The 23,395-nt window shown below is 54.3% G+C and overlaps 1 long non-coding RNA gene across 2 annotated transcripts; it reads right to left on the bottom strand.

The window, feature by feature from the left end:
* Positions 1–4,025: 4,025 nt before the first annotated feature.
* On the bottom strand, positions 4,026–19,920 carry LOC147822868 (uncharacterized). 2 transcript variants are annotated; one of them, XR_015445178.1, is made up of 3 exons: positions 19,046–19,920; positions 9,144–18,955; positions 4,026–8,959 (listed from the first exon to the last, which is right to left on the bottom strand). It is a non-coding gene; the product is annotated as an uncharacterized LOC147822868 (long non-coding RNA). The 2 variants fall into 2 exon arrangements; XR_015445177.1 differs by having other exon boundaries at positions 4,026–18,955.
* Between the last annotated feature and the right edge of the window lie 3,475 nt (positions 19,921–23,395).

Raw genomic sequence — 23,395 nt, 5'->3', positions numbered from 1 at the left:
GGGGGCGTATGGGAAATCTCTGTTCCTTTAATTTTTCTGTGAACCTAAAACTAATCTTTCAAATCTTTAATAAAAAACCAGTGAGACTTAGCAAGCCACCTAATCCCAGGATGAATGGCTTCTGACAGCATCCAATCTGAAGTGAACCCCCTTAGACCCTTTCTAGTGCTTAACCAGACCCAGGACACTCACAGGCTCTTTCTGACCCCTGTGAGTACCACTCCAGGGTCCCCCATGGTATGTGTTCTTCCGCAGAGTCATAAGCCGACTTTGCTCAACAGCAAGCATCCTAGTGGCCTTGCCTGGAGGGCGGTGGTGGCAGCTGGGTGGCTCTGTGTCCATGCTGCACCACTTTGGGCTCGCGTGGAGTTGGGTGAGATGTATGCGGACATGGAGGCCAACCCTGAGGGGCACCTGCATATGGGGCCACCCTCCTCCCTGGGGACCCCTGGTGTGGCTGCTGGTCAGCCCTTGGGGACAGCATGAGGGAGGGTCTCCTGAAGCTCTCTTCTGCTCCCAGGAGCACCCTGGGCAGGGGCCCTGCCACCAGGGAGGCCAGGCACAAAGCAAACCTGAGTTGTGGCTGCTGCTTCATTTTGCACTGTGAAACTGAGCTCCAAGAGCCCCCACTCTGGAGACCTAGAGTTGAATGATGTCTCTGAGCAGGAACAGTGGGGTCCCCTAGAGATATTTAGGCCTAAGGGCACACAGGTGGCTCTTGGTGGTTCTTGGGGCTAGCCATGCACTCCAGACTGCTTCATTTCAAGCATCAGGAAGCCACTGTCCCGACCACTGTCATTCACAGTCCCGTTGATACTGGGTCTGGTTTCAGAAGCCTCAGACAGGGAGGTCTAAGTTCCCCTTGGCTTTAGGAGGTGGCCACTTCCCTGCGTGATGTCAGGAGTAACAGGGGGCAGAAGAGGAGGCCCATGGAGACCCTCAAGGGGGCTGGTGGGGAAGCTGGAGACAAGCGTCTGCCTCCCTGGCCTGCTGTGTGTTCCTCAGGGTTGAGAGGAGTCCAGCAGCTCTGTTCTGGGAGACCTGGGCCAGTGGAATGGTAGGGGTGGGGTTTCCTGAACTGCCTCAGGGAGACCACCTGGAGACTGGAGGCCCAGCGAGGGCACGGCCGCTCAGGGTCCCCCAGCTAATTCCCGGGGAGCCAATCGGGCCGCAAGTCCTCCAACCTGTGTCCCAGGACCCGGGCTGATGCTCCTGTGCAGTACAGGGCAGGCTTTACCTTCCCTGCAGCTGGGCACCTGCTCTGCCAGGTACCGGCCCCCACCGAACCCCGCCCAGAGTCCAGCGGGCGCATAGTGTGTGGCTCCTGGACTTGTCTGTCTCCCCCTTGGGCCATGGGCGCAGATGTCAGAGACCGCAACACCCCAGGGTCATTTCTCCAGGAGCCCTTTCCAGAAGTCCTCACCGCGCCCCCCATCCCCCGCCCCCAGCCAGTGTTTCTGGGTCCCCTGCATGCAAGCCTGGTCAGGACCTCCAGCAGCCCCGCCCCGCCCCCGGGGCCGTCCCTCGCTGTCCCCCGCCCCCTCGCTGTCCCCCGCAGCTCCGTCCAGTCCTCACCTGGAGGCCGCGCGCACTTCATTAACTCAATAGTTCTGGGCCTGAAAATCACCCGGCTAAACTGCATCTCATTTTCCCCAAGCCCATTAGCAACCGGCGGCTGAGGCTGCCGTCCCCTCCTCTCCTCTGGCCCCGGAACAGTACCAGCTTTTCTTTCCGGGCCCGAGGAAAAGAGCTTTGTCCTTAGAGTTCTCGGGGAAGGGTCTGCGCTCTGGCGGCGGGGATACACCTAGCTGAACCCAGGCCACGACCCGCAGGCTCTGTCTAGACGCTGAGGACGGGCGCCCACGCAGGGCACCGAGCAAAGCTCCCTGGGTGGGGACGCCCGCGGTGCGTGGAGACCAGGGTGCTGGTGATTACTGTTCCTTCCAGGTTAGGGCGTGGCCGAGCAGGAGGGAGAGGCTGGGCCCCCGGCTGAGGCCCCTGTAACAATGTCAGGCTCTCGGAGAACCTAGGGAGCCGCAGGGACAGCTGCCCGCCCTGCAAGCGGCGCTCGGGAGGGGGCGCTACCTGGGGACGGCTCAGTGCCAGCCGGTGGGGGACTGAGAGCCCCCGCCCCAGGAGGCGGGCGGCTGCGTCTCTGCCCCAGGCCCTCAGCGAGGCTGAGTCTCAGCTTCCTCCTGGACCCAAGGAAAGGTCAGCGCTGAGGAAAACGGCAGGGGGAGGGTGACTGCAGAGCGCTGAGAAACAGCGCCCCCAGCCCTGGCTTCCTGGGGCCGAGCCACCGGAGTCCTACGGGCCCAAGCCCATGGCGCCTCCGCAGGGAAGAGGCCAGCGCCCAGAGCCGTCCTCAAGCGCAGGGGTCTGCCCTGTAGCCCTGACATCCCGGGTGCCTACCCCAGGCCAGGGGTGGAGGAGCACTAGCCATCCACAGGTCCTCCTCCCAGAGCCCAGCCCTCTGGTAGAGACGCTGGAGCTCAGAGGGGTTAGGTGACTTTCCCAAGGTCACCAGTGCATGTAAGCAGGGCTGGTGGCTGGGTTACGTTGAAGCAGGGGGCTTTGGTGGCACCCATGTCTCCTTTCCCGAACCCCACTGCTAAGAGTGTTACCCCAGCCTCCTCGTTGGGACTCAACACTTTCTCCACTGCCCGACAAAGCTGGGGTAGGAGCGGCTGCCCGGAGTCAGCTGCTCTGGCCGCAGGAACGGCTGGTGAAGAGCCCACCCCAGAGAGCCAGCCCCACTCTGACCCTGAACCCCCACCTGGGGACACTGACTGGCTGAAGTGTCCCCCTTCCTCGGATGCATCTGACTGTGTGCACACTTGGACGTACCCAGGTCACTCACAAACATGACATTCCTCAGCCCTATGAAAGTTCGTGCTCATGCTCATTTCACAGCTGAGAACACTGAGTCCCAGTGCAGGCCAGTGGCTTCCCGGGGTTACCTGGGACCGGGGTCCTGATGAGCTCTGTGTCCAGGTGTGTGGGGACTTCAGGATCTGGGGGAGCCTAACCAGGTGTGGGAGGGAACCCTTCAGAGGGAAGCGGGCATGGCCAGGCGATGCCTCGAATGCTGCTGAGGGGAAGGGTGGTAAAGGCCACTTTGTAGATAGGGAAACCAAGGCTCAGAGACAGATGGCCACAGTGCTGGCAAGTGACAAAGGCAGGATTTGAACCCACGTCCTCAGACTCTGGAGAAGGGGCTGGAGAGCTGAAGCCCAGTGGGGCAGCCTGGGGCTTGGGGGAGTCTCCCAGGAGCTGGGCTCGCCAAAGGGTCCCCCATGCTGGTCACTGGTACCTGCCAAAGCCACGTGCTGGCCATGGGATCGATGGAGCCAGGAGAGAGGCCCCCGTGCCTCAGCTTCCTCCTCTGCTGTCTGCAGCCACCCATCCTGAGGCCACTGGGGGGCTTCAGAGAGAGGCTGAGGTGAAGGCTCCCCCCAAGCCCTCCGTGTTTGCGCAGAGCGGGGGTGGCAGGAGAGCAAGGCCGAGTGGGGGCCCCCTCCCTCTGCCCAGCCAGCCCAGGCGGAGGCGGCTGCACGCGGGCGGGCTGGCGGAGGCTGGGGAAACAGTGAGTCATCGGCGGGAGCATGTCCCTCCTGCTGGCTGGCGAGCGGGCTGCAGGTTTCCTAGGTAATTATGTAATTCTTGTGGCTCTCACCCGGGGCTGCGTCTGAGTCAGCCCGGCTGTGTCGTGACCAAGCAGAGGCTGGCAGCACCGAGTCGTGGGCATGAGCTGTGCCCTGGGCCCTGGCCTCTGCCCCTCGGGGGCCCAGCAGCCAGCCCCAAGCCCAGCGTGGGTGGACAGTGGGCAGCCTCAGCATGTGGGGCTTGGAAGGGTGGCAGGGGCAGGAGCGAGCCCTGCCTTTCGGGGGTGCTCCCTGCATGCTGCTGTCAGGGCAGAGGCCAGGGACCTCTGGGCCGTTCCTTCTGCAAGGCAGATGGACCCTAAGGCTGCACCTCCCACTTAACAAACCCTCTCTGAACACAGGACACATGGCATATTGACATCGTGTGAAGCGCGTTTATTATCCAAGTGGCTCCACAACGCTCAGCGTTTGAAAGCAGGGGCAGTGGGAATTCCTTCCTGCCTCCCCAGGCCTCTGCTCCAGAGGATAGCAGGTCACCTGCATGGTCACTGTCCTCTGCTGTACCCAGTGTCCATCCCGCAGCCCTCTGGTCCCCCGGGGAGGGCTGCTGGTCCTGCCGAGCTCCCATCTTCAATTAGAGTCCTTTATATATGGCAGGTGGACACGGTGGTGGGCTTCCGTCTTCCCAGGACCTGGGGGGCACCGTCCAGGGTGGACCCCACCTCCTCAGAGAACAGGAACAGCTTGGAGTCATTTGGAGCAGGAGGCTAGAGATGGGTCCAGGGACCGCAGAGCAGCACTGGAAGGGGAAAGAGTGTGTCAGAGGAACCCCCCAGTTTTCCTGGGGTCTCCCCTAACGTCCTATGGCTCTCTGCCTTAGTTTCCCCATCTACATGGCAGCCACCTCCCAGGACAGGAAATCCATGGAGATCTGGGGCTGCTGGGGAGTCGGGGTGTCAGAGGAGCCTCTCTATTCCTTTCTTCCAGCGTTTCCTCTCCCAAGCAACCCCTTTCCCTCCAGGGTCTCCTTTTTATTTTTCCTGACTGAAACCACTGCACTGGGAAAAGAGATAAATAAAAGAAAAACAACCTCAACTGTGAAAAGCAGCAGTCCAAATCAAAATTCTCTTCTGGCCTGCGTTAATTACACTATAAAATGGCATGTTTACTGGCGGGGTGGGGTTTGAGCTAGCAGAGACTGTGTCCCCTTCCCAGCTGCTTGTACAGTAAGCTCGGCAGGCTGGCGACTCCCCCAGGCCTTGGCAGGCCCTGCTGCCCGCTGCCAGCCGCGGGGCAGAGCAATAGAGAAAACTACGGTAGATGGCTGGAGCAGGGTGGTTTCCCGGCCTGGGCCTGGAGGCCCTCCGCTAAGGTTCATGCCCCTGAGGATGGTCAGAGAGACTCTAATAACAGGCTTGGGGCCCCCCTACTCCCATGAGCCCTGGGAAAAGCCCATCCCTGCTCCCAGTGGGGGCTGCCCAGAGGGGCCCCATGTGGTCCCCAACTCATGGTTGATCAGCTGCAGGCTGTGCCCCTCCCAAGTCCAGCCGACTTGCAAGGGGAAGACAGGCCCACAAGCGCTAGGGGGCACATCACTGCCCACAGAAGGCCCAGCAGCAAGTCCCCAAGGGCCCTGCCCAGAGGTGAGCCTCTGCATGCAGAGGGAGCCAGCAACCTGTGGAGGAAGCAGGGAAGGCTGCTGGGGGCAGGCCTGGCGGTGCTCTTGCCGTGTCCCTCCTGCTCCCTGCCGGCCGCTCGGCCCAGGGCCTGGTCCCTGGGGCAGACAGCGCGGCAGGGCCCAGGTGATCTCTAGGATAATGGGAAAATGACAAATGCGCCTCCATCAGCCCTGTTCCCGGCCCGAGTCGAGCTTGCCCGTGATAAACGGCTCCTCCGCCTCCACAGGGTCCTTTCAGTGGCCTCCTCTGTACAGCCTTGGCAGCTTTGTGGAGATTTATGTCTGTCTTCACTGGGTTCTTCCATGTCCCTCGGCCTCTTCACTCCCTCCAAGAGTGTGGTTTTTACTTATTCATTCCACAGACGTTCCTAGGACCTCTGAGAGCTTTGTCCGGTGATAAGCAGTCTGGATTCATTACCCCTGGCATGGGAGCAGCTACTCTGCACTGGTGTCTGTGGCTGGAGGGGATCCTGGGAGACGCGCTGTCACATACTGGGAGCTGACACTGCAGCTCCCAGAGGGTCCTGGCCAAAGGGGGCCCCCAGGCCGGGGTGTAGATGTCGCCCACCTTGACTTGGTCCCTCGGGCCTTCTGTCTCCACAGCAGAGCACCTGCAGACCCACTGTCCTGCCTGCCCAAGGCTGGGAATAGAGGGAGAGGCCTAAAGTTTGGGGTTCTCTGTGTCCTTGAGGACCCCGAGGGTGGTGAGCTGAGTGGGGGCCCCAGGACTGCACCAAGTGAGTGCACAGGAGGGAGAGGCATGGGTGGGGTCTGGGGTCCCCCACCCTCCCGATCCCATTCACAATGGAGGGACATGGCCAGCACTGTAGGGCAAACCACACAGGTGGGTGTGTGTCTGTGGTACCCGGGCCCTAGGCCCCTGACAGAGCCAGCAGCTCTGTCCCTGGGTGGGACACAAACACTGGCACCCATCTCCAACCACCAGTTTGGAGAGACTCCAAGTGGATACAGAAAAACCCTCAGGAGAATCCTGGAGCCCAGACTGGGGCAGAGCCTCGGTGCTCTTGTGGGAGTGGCTCTGACTCTCCGAGCTCCGTCTCCAGTCTGTAAGCCAAACCTCGACCGCTCTCCCTACCATGGCTGATGGGGCCCAAGACCCAGGTGGACACCTGGCAGGACACTCTTGTGCTTCCTCTCTTCTCAAGTAGGAGAATCAGGATACAGGTCCAGCTGGTCAATTTCCTGGTCATGTGCAGGAGATGCGGTGGGGCATGCTGGGCCCTTGCACATGATGGGCACCCAGGAGATGACGAGCACCCCCTGCACTTGGACCGTCGGCTGCGTTTACACACGGCCTTGGAGACGGGCCCAGGCTTTGACCCTCCGGCTGAAGGGTCCAGTGACTTTCCTCCAGCTCCCTGGGGGACAAACATTTTCATCCGGTTTGTTGGACCAGAAAGGCCTTTTGTTTATTTTCTCTTCTCTTCAAACAATAGATAAATCAGTCATTTTGCTTTTAATGAAATTCTGTACCAAACAGCACAGGGTCACCATCTTTGGGTCTAAAAATGCGTTTGGAACATGCAGGCTTCTGACTGCCTGGTAGTGCAAGCTGACATTCCATCTCATGCATAATTCCCCAGTGGCAGATGAGGTACCCAGCCCTCTCCCAGTCAGCAGCAGCCCCAGGGACTTGGCGGTGGCCGTGCCTTCGATCCCTGTGGTGTAGCTACGGTTACATTGGAGCAATTAGGTGAGGCTAATGTCGGTCTCCCTGCACACACGTTTAATATATTCTGAGGATGTGTCGGTGCATTAACAGCAATTTTCATCTCCAAATGTTCCCATTTAGTCAGCTCCATGCATAATCTATTAGCCTTGACACTGGGCTCTGGCCCATTGCAGACAGGGCTCCCCAGAGCATCCAGGGTCTGCTGGAGAGGTGTGGGGTGGCGGGGGGCACACTCCAGGGGCCTGCTGGGACCTCCGGTGGCACAGTGGAGAACAGATCCCAGACCTCCTTGACCTGTCGCTGCTGCTGCAAACCTCAGGCTCTCAGGTGTCACCCTGGAAGGGCTAGGAAGGGCTGGGAAACCAAACAGCTTTTAACAAATGTGAAGAATTTCTGAAAACCAATTACCATATTCATGTGCTCAGTCACCATGTCTTACAGAGTTCTTGCTTCATGCCCAGCACTTTTCTGGGGATTAACCTAATATGGTCTATGCCCTTGGAGACTCTATTAGTCAATCAACAAATATTCACTGTTCTGCTACTATGGGCCTGGCCTGAAGTCCTAGGGCTGGGAACACAGCAAAGGCTAAGACAGAAAAAAAAAACAACCCTGCCCCGAGAGTTGGGGGGTGGGGTAGGCAGCTAAAGGAGCAAGCAGACATTAACACAGGCAACTCTGGAAAGCAGGGGCAAGGACAGAAGCAGCAACAGAGTGGCTGATGGACTGAGGGTGGGCTGCTCTGTCGTAGTGCTCGGGGGTGGCCTTGTTGTTGAGGGACATTCGATCCCCTTGGGGACCTGGACCCTGAGACGGGGATGTGTGGGACACAAGATGGAGAGGGTCAAAGAACAGGACGGCCCTGGGCCTGGAGCACAGGGCTGGCCACATGCAGTGACCCAGGTGGCCCTTGCCCCGGGGAGCTGTCCCCGCAGGAGGAAGAGAGGCCGGCGTGTCCCGTGCGGTGGTCTGGGCCAGAGTGGTGAGGCTTGCCAGGGCTGTGGCTGCAGGGCCAGCGGAGGGCGGACGGAGAGAAGGAGGTGGCCTTCAGGGCTGGGGCTGGGAAGTCTCTGTGGGCATGGAGGAGCCTGGCAGACTCTGCCAAGGTGGGGATGATGCGCGCTCAGCTCAGAAAGCACCTCTGTGGTCTGGGAGACAGTAAACACCGAGCAGCTTGAGCTCAGCCCTTGGACGCTCCCTTGGCCCCTGGGCACGGGGAACCACTTTCTGGAGGTCTAGAGTCTCCAGGCCACTGTGGTCATCTTGCCAAGGTGTGGACAGAACCAGGTGCAGATGTGCGAAGAAGGGCAGCGTGGGCCCTGCCTGCTGGAGCAGGGGCGCAGGGGTGGCACCATGCCTCCTAGACCAGGTGTCCTCTTTCCGACCTTCAGAGGGGACCAGGTGACGGGTCTCACACAGAATTCCGGGGCCAACCTGAGCAGCACGGACGGCCCTGGCATGGGCATCGAGAAGCAGAGGTCGACTGAGGTGGGATTCGATGCCGGAAAGAGGTTGACTGTATAATATTCATCGTATAAAAAGTGAACACCTCACAGGCAACCTATTTCAGGTACCACCGAGCAGTGCCGACTCCAGACAAGAGGATGCTTCCTCCAGGGTGGCTCCCGCCTCGCCCAGCCAGCTTCCCTGGCACATGGGACGCTGGGGTCCCGGCTTCGAGGCAAGCACATGCGGGGCCTCCGCCCTCCCAACCCCAGCAGCACCCAGGCAGCATGCGAGACGGGATCTGGTACTGAAGAGAGGTCAACCGTGTATTGTGTATCATGAAGGGTGCGAAAGTGCCAGGGCCGACCTCTCCTCCGGAACCACGGGGAGCGAATGCGCAGCTCGGAACCGGCTCTGCCGAGGGTCTCCACGGTGCGGGATGCGGGGGAGGCACCCAGGTGCGGGGCAGCAGCTGGCTGTCAGCCTTGGAGGCCGCTGGAGAAGGTTAGGCTGCGGGAGTCCTCTGTCTCCATGGCACTGAGCACAGAACATGGACAACGCCGGTCATCACACACTAGGCCAAAGCTCCCGACCAGCCTCCCCCAGTGCAAAACCCCAACCTCTGCCCAGTGGAGGTGACCCCCCGGCTCTCCTGGTGGATCTGGAGCTGAGGATGGCGGAGAGGGTAACGAACAGCACAGAGAGACCGTGCATCACATACCCTGTGGGCCGGCACACGCCGCTGTGTGGAGGTGGTACTGAAAACAGGCCATCTGTGTTATATTCGTCATTAATAAAGCGAACCCATCACAGACAACCTCTCCTCAGGTACCCAGAGGGACGCTGATCCCAGGACCTCGGTCGCAGTCTTCATGGTGCTGGTATCACCTTCCAGAGCTGTCCTGAGGATGGATTGGATGGGAAAGGTGAGAGCGGATGGGGTAGGCGCCGCACACCCCACCCAGCCCACACAGTGACCAGGCCTCTGTAGGGTCCCCTCGGAGATGACTCCCGGCCTCATCCCACCCAACGCCCAAAGGGCTGCATCTCCAAGAGGTCCTCCAAGGTGAGATTTGGTACTGAGAAAAGATCAACCATGTATTATTCGAAGTCCAGAAAGCGAATATAACACGGTCGATCTCCCATCAAATACCAGCAGCACAGGCGACGAGCTGAGTGGACCAGGTGAGGAACAATTACTTTCCAACTGGTCAACCATCCATCCCGAACCCTGGAGCGGAGCTGATGGTGGCATTCTTCTCCAAGGTGCCCAGCCTCTGGGTCAGCCTCCCTGGTGGAATTTGATACCGAAAAGGGGTTCACCGAGCAACATTCGTCATCCAGATGCAAAGTTGTTCGGGTAACCTTTCTCCGAGTACCATGGAGAGGCTCGGATGCTCAGACTAAAGCAGATGTTTTGAGGTGGCCATGCTTCCAGGAGAGTCTCCTCAAGGGAAGCTCAAATGCTGGACATTCGGGGACCCCAGCTTCACCTGCCCAAGGACCTCCCCTGTGGCACCAATCAGCCCATCACCTCCCTGAACGAATCTGTCAGTCCGTTCAGCCAGAATGAACACTGGGACCTTCCCAGAAGGCGACCCTGGGACCCAGGCGGGGCACCAGAAGGAGGGCACCCATGCATGGGCACTGCTGAGGGTGAAAACAAAACCCTGCTCACACCCAGCCCCCATTCCCAGCCCTAGAGCGAGGCGAGGCAAGCCCTGCACATGAGCACTGCCACTATCCTGGAGAGGAGCCCGTGGGGCCACAATACCAGCAGCCAGCAGCGTGACCTCCTTGTTCCCCCCAACCCACCTCCTGCCCCGCATTGCGATCCCCAGCCCAGAACCCCTCAGAGGCGACTCAGGATGTAAGTCACTAGCATGCGGCAACTTGATCAGCCCCATAAGGCAAAGGAGGCATCAGAGTGAAAGGGGTTAGGGAGAGGAGAGGGGGAAGAAGGCAGAAAGGGCAGAGCAGCCCTCCTGAGGCCAGAACCCCAACTGCCCCCTGAGCTGCTGTCAGGTCCAGACATCCCCACGGGGGATGAGCAGGCCAGGCTGGCCAGGGAGGGTCCAGACCAGATGACATATGCCACAAGCAGAGTCCGGATTCTGTGCCCACCACCCATTTTGTGAACTTTGGAGTGGGACCGAAAACAGAATACTTTCCCTGATGTTGGCACCAGTTTGGAAAGCCCGCAGAGCCTTGCTATGGGTGGAGCAGAAGACCAGCCGCTCAAGCCTGTGACAGAGAACAGGGCACAGGCAGTGTGCTCCTGGGGCCTGTGGACACCGACCTGCAGCTCAGAGGCTCCCCCCAAGCCGGCTTCGCCTCCTGGAAGTGCTCCTGAGAACGGCCCGGGCAGCGACGGCCAGTGGACAGGGTGGCATACGTCGCCAACATGCTCAGGCAGTCCAGGGACACTGGCCTGCCTGCCCAGAGAGGGCTCCAGGGAGACAGCCCTTGACTGCATCGCACCCAGGACATCCCTGGGCAGGGAGGGACAAGGCCAGGCCGCCCACGTCACTGTCCTGGCACATGCTCGCCTAAGAACACGCTCCAGCACAGCTCAACGGCGTGGCATGCTGAAGTCAGCACGTCTTTCCGGGAAGCTCCCTGAGGAGTTCGGGACAGAAAGAAAAAGGTTAGACCGGATTCCTACTGTCTGCTTCAAAGACACAATGAATTTTGCCATCAGAATGGATACTGCGCCAGCACTGATTTTCATAAAAACAAGTTTTTCAGGGTGAATTCTATTAAACTAATCCAATTCCCTGTTTAGCTTCTTTGACGGCACTGTTGAGTTGTTTTCATTTCTTATTTCCCTTGTTATTTTCCCCAAATAATTTTCATTAGGATCAATTCTTTTCCATTTAAAAATCTGAATGAAGATTTGATGTCTCCATGCGCTTTTGTCTACATCAAATATTACTGTTTATAGCAGCAGCTGCCATGAACTTCCTCGATGGCCACCATGTCTACAGTATTCCATTTCCCCGGATCAAAAGTCACAGCTGAAATGTCCTCAAGAGAAATGGATTCCTCTGCCAATTTGTAGTCAATTGAAGATATTTTCTTCGGAGTGATGTCAGTGGTTTCTACTGTTACTTTGTATAGATGATTTTTTATCACTGCTATTTAAGACACATGGGAGAAAATACTGACCCTCTCGATCATTTCCTAACCCATCTGAGTATTAAGAACCATGCTTGGTGAGGGGATAGAAAGAGAAAAGGTGGGGCACAAGAGGAAGCCGAGAGAGCCACAGTGCTTTAGTGGGAGAAGGGAGGTGCGGGAGAAGGAGGGGGAGGCTGCAGCATCACAGTGACATTGTTCAGCGCGAGCCCTAATTTACCCACTCTCTGTGGAGTCAAACTGGAGGGTCCAAGACGGTGATGTGAGGAGAAAGGGTCCAAGGAAAGAACGAAGCTGAGCCGCCACCGATGCCCTCTTCCACAGGCCCGACGACCCCCTTTACGAATCAAGCTTGTGTTCTCTGATCAACTTCCGTTCTTGTCCAGCTGTCGACCCCTGTGTCCACACCATTCACTCTTATTGTGGCAGAGCTTGCCACTGGGTCCCAGAAGCCATCTCAAGCAGAATTTGATACTCAAACAAAAGTTGCCTTTGTGTGATTCAACATAAATAAAGCGAATTCACCAAGGGCAACCTCTACTCAAGGATCAAACATCAGCACGCCAAGAACACCGACAGGACGCCTCTTCATCAAGGCGGCACTGCCCGGCGGTCTGGCTGTGGGCATGGGCTGCTCTCTCTGGAGAGGCTGGCACTCCCTCCAGGGAGCCTGAGGTGTGGTCAGAACACGGGCTGTAGTGGGCCAGCTCCCGGGGCTTTGGAAAGGTGTGGGGAGAGTGTGTAGCTGCTCACTTACCCCGTGAGCACTGCAGCCCTGTCCCCACAGCTTGCCTCCCCTCCAGAAGTCCCTGAGGGGCGCTTCCACAGGAAAGGGAGTTGCCTTTTTCCTGTGACCGAGGCATGGTCCATCCAGCCCACTGGGGTCTCAGGAGGGCTGACCTGACGCCAACAATGCCTCCACCAGGGCGGCATCCTGGGGCAGCAAGGCTGCAGCGGCTGTCCACCAACTACTCTGGCTTCCTGGAGGCCTCAAAGAAGATTCAAAAATGAATACTTGGGAGGCTGAGGCAGGAGGATCACCAGCCTGGGATTCATAGTGAGTTCGAGACCAGTGAGACCACATAGCGAGACCCTGTCTCAAAAAACAAAAAAGAAAAGAAAAGAAAAAAAGAATACACGTGGAGCTGTCACCCGCTCCTTCATTCCACATCACGTCTACCACGTGCATGTAAGGGAACAGTGTCGAGGTGAGAGACAGAGATTCTTCCCTCAGGGAGCTGGCAGTGTGCATCAGAATAACAAGTACCAATATCACTCCACTTTCCTGTGTGCCTGCCACTGGGTGTACGCTGAATATTCATAACAGCATCATAAGTAGTGTTAACCCTATTCTACGGGTGAAAAAAATGAGGCACAGGAGATGACAAGGTAAGTGACTCATTCAAGGTTGTCTCACTAGCAAACACCAGATAGTAAGACATGCTATGAATGATTTTTCTCTAGCACCAGGGACAATCGTATCATGTCTTCAAATGCCATTGATTCTCCCACACCAGCGGCAGAGCGGGCTCTGCTCCCGGAAGTTGCTCTGAGGAGCAGGAGGGAGTATAGCAGATGAAGTACAAGTGTGTGCTCAGCATTCAGCCAGGCACAGCCAAGGAAAGGCACAATGTTGCCCCTCTGTCCACGATGGCTTCACACCTAGAAAGAGTAACTCAGTGCGCCTTACTGCCTTAGGAGTCTTCAAGGAAGAGAGGTAACCACGATGGGAAACCCACAGCCTCAATTGAGACATCAGCCTCTGGGAAGTCTTCCTCCTCCAACCACTGGGTGACATCAGTCAGACATGAGCCTGACTTGGGGAAATGACCAGTGACCCATTTCCTTACCCTGTAAGGGTACCAGCTGCAATTTCCCCTTGTGAAGTTTTCCCAAGAAGATCTGAGTACCGAAAGGAGATTGGCCATGTAATACTCATCATAAATAAAATGAACACACCATGGACAACCTCCATTCAAGTACCTGACTAGCGTGCTCACTTCACTGTGTCCCAGACAGCATGCTTAAGGGCAGGACACTGAGGTTCAGGAAGCTGGTGACACACACCACTCAGAGAACACTACTTGTGCTTAGCACCACGCCCAGGAAGCCATTCAGACAGGTCAACAAGGATGTTTTCCGAGCCCATCTGCAATGCATCCCAAGAGAGTGGGGAGACCTCTGGACAGAAACACGGTGACTATCCAAGGGAACTGCCACCTCTTCAGGGAGGCCGGTGTGATGATTAATTAGCAAGCCCGGAGGGTGATGCCACGCAAGACAGGGAGGACAGGAATGGCCTGCACGGGCAGAGATGCACACTCTTGGCTTCAATGTCCACCAAGTTGTGTGGTTGTCGACTCTGGTTCCTGGGCTTGGGATTACCCCATAAGGGTGCTTTATGGCCGGTTTTGATACTTAAGAAAAAAGCCAGCTATGAATGATTTATCCAAAATTAAGATGGGTGTACCATGGAAGACCTCTCCCCAACTTCTGCCCAGTAGCTCTGGTAAGAAAAGCCCCACTTCATCCTGGAAGCTTGCACCACCTTCCAGGAATTCTCCAAATGTGGGTCACATGTAGGGCTGGGACCAGGCCATAGAGCCTCAGGAAAGCACATGCTCTCTGGTCAGCTCTGGTCATCAGGCTCTCCACTTACCCTGGAGGGGAGCTGGCACCAAGGTCCTGCCCTGAAGTGAGACTCCCCTCCAGGAGTCCTCCAAGGAGGGATCTGGTACTGGAAAATAGGTCAACCGTGTATGATTCAACACAAATAAAGCGAAGGCAACACGGATAACCTATCTTCAAGTACCATACATGCACTGGCTTCTTCTCCAGAGTTGGCTTCCTCCAGGAAGTCCCCCTAAAGACAAAGTGAACACTGAGGGTTAGCAGACTGACTGCAAGCAGGCCAAGAAGATAGCATATGCCCATCCTCAACCATTCCATCCTAGATTCCACAGTAGTCTAGACTGCAATGCTGCTGCCAAGGTTGGCTGGGTATCTAGGGAACATTCCCAAGGGGGGTGGATGTTAGAAAGGTCAAGTGCACAAGAAGTCTATTATTTTGATCACAGCAGACAGTATTGCTTCATTTTGCATTAGCCTGAAGGCCAGCAGCAATGAACCTTTCTTTAGATAGGCCTTGTATCCCGGAAGCCCTCCAAAGCTGGAATCTACCACAAAAAGGTTTGACTCTGCAATACTGATCATAAAGAAAGGGTTAGGATTGAAAGCAAACCTTGTTATACCATAGCATGGCATTAACCTCAGAACTATGGCCTCATCCCTGATGGTGTCTTCCTAAAGAGATTGTACACTTAGGGTCAGTGGCCCAGCAGACATGTGAACAATTACAACCACCAAAAAACTTCCTTTGTCAGTAGTAAATTCACATACCTGCCAAATGTTTCTGGTTCCATGTCCATCCGGGAAGTTGGCAATACAATAAGTTATCTTGGTAATGTAGCAGATGACACTGAAAAGGGGGTATTTGGGCATCATCTTCTTAAATAGACAAATGCAAACAACAACCGAAAGACTTGAATGGGCCAGATTTCAGATTACACAATGAAATAGATCATTTAATCCAAGAAAAGACCAACACATGGAAAAGTATTCATAGAAATAACAGAAGAAAATATCCTTGAATGAACAACTAAATCTAATAAAGACAGAATAATATGATTTAGAGAAAAATAGTGACTGACTTCATATCTGATAAAATCACCAATATTCAATATTAAAGAAAGAATTAGGATCTATAAATAGAAAAAAACCAATTCAGATATCCAGGGGAAAGCAGACTGTGCTCAGGCTTGTCCACAGCAATGTTTCAGTGCCAGAGTGTAATAGAACAGAGCCTACGAAGTTCTGAGATAAGGAGACTGGGACAGATAAATGTCACCCCAAATTAATCCATTGTTAATCCAAAGGCTTGATCCCAATAAGATCTGACAGGAAAACGTCTCCACCACAAATGGAAAGCAATGTTGGATAAAATTCAACCACAGTCAAAATCAATTAGTAAATAAATGCAGAGCTGAAAGAAGTAAGGGAAGAAAAACATCAAGTGCAAATGAAGACAGAATTTGATTCAGAGCAACAATCATTTAATCTGACCCAATGGGCAGAGAGGATACTGTACTGGCTGAAGGCTCTCAGAGTCTGTAATTATAAAGTTGAAGGACAAGCAAGAATAGGAAATGTGACCTTGGGCCCAAGAGAAGAGGACCTGTAACAGGAAGAGAAACCAGAAAACCATAATGGCTCAGGGAATTGGTAATAGAGTTTAGATCTGCCCAGGTGTTAGGTTGAACAAGGTCTCCTATCAAAAGCTCTAGGGCAATGGTGTGGCAAGGACTTATACAGCAATAAGGCACAGGGATCCTTGAGCCCACAAATTGAGCAGGAAAACTGGTGCAGGTAGTGCGATTCCTGAAGTGCACAGAATCAAACATAAACCCATGATATATGATTTCTATGCTTAGGGAGCAAAGCAAAAACACCTTAATCCTCAACTGAGAGTAACCTCACAAAACCATGGAGAAAACCATATGAGAGATGGTCTCAACAAAGAAAGACTCAACAAAGAAAGGATGTGTACCCATAATGCTGAAAAAAATTATATAGAAAGTAGTTTTAAAGTGACTGGATGCAGGGAACAGGGGAAGGGGACGTTACCAGAACCTCTGCAGTGAGTCCTGGTCTCCTGCGAGCCATGGCAGCACATGGAGAATTACAGGAAAGGTAGAAAAATGAGACTGAGAAGAAGCTGAGCTTTGGGTCTGATCAGTGCTGCTCAGGGCAGCACAGACAAAAGCCCCCAGCTTACCTCACCTTTTATTTAGTACTCAGTACATTGGGAGAAACAAAGTGTAACAAGTGACTTGCAGAGAGTTCAGTACATCCTGTGTAAATAAGATGTAACAATCCAAGAACAAGGAGGAACTGAGTAGATGTTTGTTCCTCCCAGGATGTTTTCAGCTCCCAGGATGTTTCTTGTCCTGCAGAATCCCAGCATCACCGGATCATTGAGGTCTCAGTTGTGACCCGAGGCCAAAATGCAATTATGTCTCGGAATTCCATAGCTGGGCTGTAGACAGGAGAACTAGGCTAACCAAATGATTTTTCCCTAAAATTATGTAGCATTGCTCCTGACAACTGGAGAGATTAAAGAGACTCAAGGAACTTAGTATCTCGAAAGCTAAAAACAACAGTGTGGAAACAAAAGGTAGGCAAGGAAAGCTCCCAAAGTGGAAGCCAAACATTCTTAGAGATGAACGATCTCACAGTGTAATCCAAAGTCTCTCCAGTAGAGTATACAAAGATACACCAGATATGCCTGGGCAGGTAGCTCAGTGGTGGCATACTTGCTTATCATGCACAAGGCCTTGGGTTCAATCTCTAGCACCACACACCTATGTACATACACACACACATACACACACATAACAATACAGTTCAGGTAAGTAAGAGTCCCATCAAAAGGGTTAGTGAAATGCTCAGTGCAGAAGTCAGTGGAGAAGTATTGTTAAATTTCTGAGAAAAATTTTAAAAATAGGTTGAGAATTTTATACCTAGCTAAATTGTTCACTTTTTAAAAATAAAAATAGAACTTCCCCCAGCCAGACATGGTGGGGCACATCTGTAATCTCAGCACTTGAGAGGCTGAGGCAGGAGGATCGCCACAAGTTCAAGGCCAGCCTGGGCTGCACAGTAAGTTCAAGGCCAGCCTGAACTATATACTGAGGACCTGTCTCAATAATATAAAGTACTAAAAATAAAGAAAACTGCCCCACCATCACATTTTGCATGGTCTCAGACTAACAGTTGTGGTGAATCACTGGCTCACCCCAAAACCTAAATCACCCCAAAAACCTGCCGAACAAATGACCCCTCCCTAACTTTGCCAATATGTCTAAGAAGCCCTCCTCCCAGAATAAGATTTAACAGTAAAAGGAAGGGGAGGTATTCCTTGTTTTTCTTTTTAAAAAAGAGCCAGAAGCACAATGGGGACCACCATGTCCTTAGTCCCCGAGGATATTAAGTCTAGGTCACAAGCTATTTTCCCTTCTCCATGCATGGCGTGGAGGAGGACATGGAGCGTTAGAGCACCTGTCCACCAGCCCCAGGGCCAGGTGTGTGATCAGATACACTGGGGTGGAATCCAGAAAAGCATGGCTGAGTAGCAGGTCCAAGAAGACTCCTGGTGAGATGTGATACCGAAAAGAGGTCGACCGTGTATTGGGCATCATTAAGTAATGCGAACTCACCACGGACAACCTCCCTCCGAGTACCAGGAGGTGGCACTGTGTGTGCAGCATCCTGCATGTTCCACTGGGCCACTGGGCAGCTTGGGAGTGGCCACTGAGAGTGGATGGGACCCTGAGGATGAGTGGACCATGTGGCTCAATTCCCCAATCAAACTCATAATTTCCGGCCACCCCTGGTTCACCACCCTGAGACGAGCGGGGCCAGGAAGGCCAGTTACTGCCCCTGGTCGGCCATGCAGGCAAAACTTAGAAGCACAAAGGTGTCAGCGCCACACGAGTCATTATAAATGAAGCAAGTCACACGTTTGCCAAAGCATGTTTGCCTCCTTGGTGCACCTGGGATTCCCTTATAAGAGCTTCCTGCAGGGTGGGACTGCTGTGGGTTAATAAACCAAAGGTCACATAAACCCTGGCTCCTGTTCTCTTCTATATTCTGAGGGCTCATAAAAGATGCTTCTGGATGCCCCTCCATGGTTAAATTGGACAGTAATTAAAAGGGAATTAGCAGTGTAAGTCAGGTCACCCCAACAACCTCTCTAGGTTTTCCTAAAGCTGGTAGTGCCCCAAGAGGTCGTCTTAGGGTCAGCTGGGACACTGGGGATGCAGGTCAGCAACATGCATCCTGGGGAAGGCACTGGTCACAGGTGCAGCCATCCAGAAACCCACCTGGGAAACAACACTGGCTCAGGGAGCCCTCCGAGGCAGAATCTGACACTAAAAGAGAGGAGAGCCATGTATGACTCGCTTTGATGAATCGAATTCATCACGGCCAGCCTCTCTCCAAGTACCATTCGTGAACACTGGTGGGAAATCCACTGCCTCTCTTGCAAAGCCGGCTGCTCCTCTCGGAAGTCCTGTGAGGGATGGGTAGAATGACAGTGGGTAGTGGGCCGACCCGAGTGACATACCCCTGCGTTAAGTGCATGCTCACCCGAGGCGCACTTACGTGAAGGGAGTGCTGATGACACTGGATGTAGTTAGACCTCCTAGACAACAAGATGTGCCATTTCCCAGCCACCATGAAGTGTGCACATTCTGGTCTCTCGATGTAGTGATGGAGTAAGGCTGTTAGTAGAATGACAGCCGCTTCTCAAAGCTGGCATCAACTCTATAAATTCTCCTATAGAAAGATGGGATGCTGGGGTTAGAGGAGCAGGAGATACAGCTAATAAATAAAGTTGAAACTCAGAAGGACAATTCAGTCACACACCCAGGAGAGGAGCTGACCCACTTCTGGTCCCTCATGGGAAGTCAACATCATGTCCAACATCTGCAGTCAACACTTCAAGGATGCTGTGATAGTGATGGAGGAGCTACCAAGGATGACTTATTGCATTTTATGCAAACATACACCCCAAGACCATGGTTCATCCTGGTCCACTGAGCAGTCACAGCCAGCAAGTCCACAGACATTTCCCCACGGTCAGCAGGATCTCCAGAAAGTCTTCCTGAGCGAGATTGATGCTGAGGGTTGGTGACTAGGTGGCTCACAGGGTGAACAGAGTGCATGCCCCTCTGGTCAACCAGTCACACACCCTGGATGGTGCTGGCACCAACATCTCTTCTGGAAGTTGGCCTCTTTTCAAAGTCTTGCAAGATGGTTGATGACAGACCACAGCTGTCTCCCCAAGGCTGGCATGGCCCACATGGAGGCCTCCCACAGATGGATCAGATGCTCAGGTTATCAGACCAGGTGACTTACAGCTATGTCAAGCATTCAGTTCATGGCCAACCATCCATATTTGGCTTCTCTACATGGTTGACACAAAGATCATCTTTCTTAAGTTTCCATTGTGTCCAGGAATTCCTTAGAGGTAGCATTTGGTACTGAAAAAAGTGTTGTCCGTGAATGATTCGTCATAAGTAAAGCGAATCCACCACGAACAACTTCTCTTCAAGTACCACAGAAAAGCAGAGACAAGATAAAAAGGGCCCCTCCCACTTCTCCAAGGGCCATGGCCTCCAACCTTCATCCTATAGGCAGAGCAGACAGAGCATTAGCAAGGCAGGAGACCCGTGTCCTGAGAACACAATGGAATGGGCTGCGGCATCCACTTACCTCTCCCGCAGTGATGCATGTGTGCACAGTGCTTCTGCCCTGGCCCTGAAATTTCTTTCTGAGTCCAAACAGGCAAGACTTGGAAATGAGAAGAGGGAGGGCAGCTACCTCAGGTCTGAAGTCCCCCGCAGCTGTGTGGCCCCCAAGGATTGCGAAGTCCAGCAAGCACATTAAGGCACCAGCCACGCTCCTGTGGGGCCCACTGAACAGAGCAGGCAAAGTCCTGGAGAGAGCCCTCCAAGGGCTGCCACTACGAGGGCTCCTGGACAGTCCACCCAGTGCAGGCCCCTAGCTTCCTTAGGAGGATCTGAGGTTCACTGAGCTCCTCACAATCCCAGGAGACTCCTACTCCCTTCCCCCTCTTCCACTCCACTGCCATCTTACCCCCCAGAGAGCAAATAGCTCACCCACCTTGTGCCCAACAACTTCACTCCAACAAGACTGAGTTCCATTTCCCAGGTTCCAGTAGATTCACCAGCAGAAGCTGCTCAGTCCCCCACGACCTGGTTGCAGTCCCCAAGAGATCACCCCAAGAACCCATCTCCACCCTCCCATGTCCTCCCTGCCTCTACTCTTCCACAGGTCATCTGTCACCAGCAGAGCCCTCCCATCCTCACTTCACCAAGAGCCCCACCTTCTGCCCTGATGGAGGTCTGGCTCTTCCCGAGGACATGGGCTGCCTCTGTGGAGGCTGTTTATCTTCTCATTTGCTACCCCACCTGGGGGTAGACCATGGCCTGCCCCCCTTGCTTTCTTCTTGGTAACAACCCCCATGTTGATGTGCCGCTCCCATCCATCCCAGCATTGGCTGCCTGATGACCTCCACTGAACCTACCTGCACCTTTACCCCAGTGACCCTCTAGACTCCAGCCACCACCTCAGTGTGAATCATGGCAATATTGGCCATGACACCTTCTCCACACCCACGGACTCAGCAATGAGTGTACTTCAGAGTCCCTGACCCCTTCTCTCCCTGCCATCTCATGGCAGACATTGGCGGGGCTCACCCGAAGCTTCAGGACACCCCACATCTTCCATGTCTCCAACCTCCATGGTGGCTCCCATCCTGGTTGAGGCCTCCAAGAGTCCCCCACAATCTGCACAACAACCTCAGACAGACTATCGACCTCCACCCTTACGGCTGGCGGGATCTTCTCTTCTCAGTGTTAACCACACATTGCTCCCCGCTTGCCACTTTGCCCTGGCTCCATCTCAGAGCAAAACTCAAGTCCTCCTGAGCCCCCATTACCTGCATCTGGGCCACCTCCTCTTCATCCCCATTTCCCTCCTCAAAAAGAACTTTCCAGAAGATGCACGGAACACAAGTGTCCTTCTGTCTCTTTCCGGCACCCATGTTTTCCTTTTCTCTGTAAAACTTAATGAGAAAGAATTACGTGTCATGATTCATTATTTCATCATCCATCTGTCCCACCAGAACGCAAGGTCCACATGGGCAAGGACTTCATCTGGTTTAGAGCTATGAGAATCATCTACTCATCCAGCACACAGGTTGCCCTCAACCAGGATTTGTTCCTGTTGGTCGATCAATTCACGGACCACACACTTAGGATTATAAGAAATCTGATTTAAAAGAGGAAGGTTATCCAAAAGCATCCTGGCAACCAGATATCACTTCCCCATGGCAGGTACAATGACAGGGTGGACATAACTCTCTTGTGCAAGTAAACCAAGGGCAATGCTCAGAAATAAAACTCTCTTCACACGCACAAGATGGTGGGTGCAAGGCTCCTGACAGGGTGGCTCTGCTCTCAGAAAGCCTTCACAGGCAAGATCTGACACCCAGTCTCTTCCTGGAGCAAGGTTTCACATTGGCATGTCTCTGGGGATTCATCTTACCGAAGGACCAGGTTGGCTTGGAGCAGGGGTCACCATTCTGTGTGAACAGGATTCTCACTGGTCAACCGCCCATCAGCATTTGGTGTGGACACCAACACCCTTTGCAGAACACCACAGCCTCCCTAGGCAAACATGCTCCCTGGAGATTAGATGCTGGTGGTGTTGCAGCACACCAGAAGCGTGTCACTGTAGTCAACTGTCCATAGACATACCTGGGATGGGTACTGAAGCCAAGGCCTCCCCTTTGAAGGTGGGTACCATCCAGGAAGCCCTCCAAAGCAGCATTTGATACTGAAAAACTGGATGTCCCTGTATGATTCGTCATAAATAAAGCGAACACAGCAGGGATAACCACTCTTCAAGTACCGAAGGCGAACAGTGAGGAGCCAAGTCTTCATCAGGGTCCTCCTGAGGATGAATTGGGGACTGAGGGTTAGGAGAACTGCTTGATGAATGATGTAAAGCAAGCCCACGCTCTCTGGCCAAGCATGCACTCCTGGCGTGGAGAGCCTCTCAGGTGAGGTTAATGCTCACAACTGTCCCTCACAAGATTCACCTTAAAGAAAGCAAACCCTGGCAGGAGATGCCAGGAAGCAGCTCCAACAGCGGCACTGCTACCTCTTCCTGTGAGCTGGTGTGGCTGCTGCATCTGTCCCGAGAAGTCACTGGATAGGTAGGGACTGTGGATCAGTCGACATACATCACTTGTAAAATGTATGTTCTCTGATCAACCATCCACTGCCCTATCATGGACACCCTGCCTCTGCTCGTCTTGCCGAGGTGTGTCTCCAAGGAGTCTGTCCTGGAAAACGGAGGCTCCGTGGGATTAGCCACAAACACCGTGTCGGCCTTGGAGCTGGTCTGGCCGTCCCTGCCCCAGGCATCCCATGCCTTGACATGACAGCCAGGGGACTGCGAGGCTGAAAACTAAGCGCAGGACCGGGGAGGACCGTCCATCCAAGTTCTTGGAAGCCCTCTAAAGATGGACTGTACAGGCTGGGGGTCACGGGCCCCCAGTGCACAGGTAGACCCTGCCCTGTGAAGGCAGATGTGGTCTCCTCCCCCTGCAGCTGGTGCAACCACACGTGGCCCTCCACGTGTGTGCAACAGGGTCCCTTGTTTGTTCGCTGCCACAAATGCCACAAGAGCACCCTGGTGGTCCCTCATCAAGACCCATGTGGTGACACTGGTAAGGACATCAGCATCCTGTCACCAGCACTTGCATCCCTTCGCGCTTCTCCCAAGGGTGAGTGGACCAGGAAATAGTCATCAGCACGGTGCAGGCCCAGGTCAACTCTGCACCGCATACATTCGGCAAAGGCTGCCGGTTTCCTTACTGTAAAGCTGGTGCTCCCTGCAGGCGTCCATCCTGACACTCCCTCCAAGGACTCAGCCGTGCTGATCATTGCAAATAGAACCATCCAGACCGTGGGTAGCGGGGCTGTGTGGCAGTTCCAAGATGTCAGCCTCCACAGGGAGGATGTCCTGAAGGTGGGGGACCCAGGGAACACTGTCTTCCAGCAAACTGGAGCTCTGGGCTGTCCCCCTTTCCAGTAAGCAATGGACATCCTGAGGGCTGGGCTCTCTTCCCGAAGCAGACACCACATGCCAGAAGGCCTCTGCTGTGACACCGAAGACCCACAG

This window comes from Heterocephalus glaber, unplaced genomic scaffold (assembly GCF_053883595.1).
Source record: "Heterocephalus glaber isolate CG9 unplaced genomic scaffold, H.glaber_assembly_v1.0 deba00001608, whole genome shotgun sequence".
NCBI lineage: Eukaryota > Metazoa > Chordata > Mammalia > Rodentia > Bathyergidae > Heterocephalus > Heterocephalus glaber.
The sequence above is the reverse complement of the archived record's forward strand: the minus strand, read 5'-3'. Positions and strand labels throughout refer to the sequence as shown.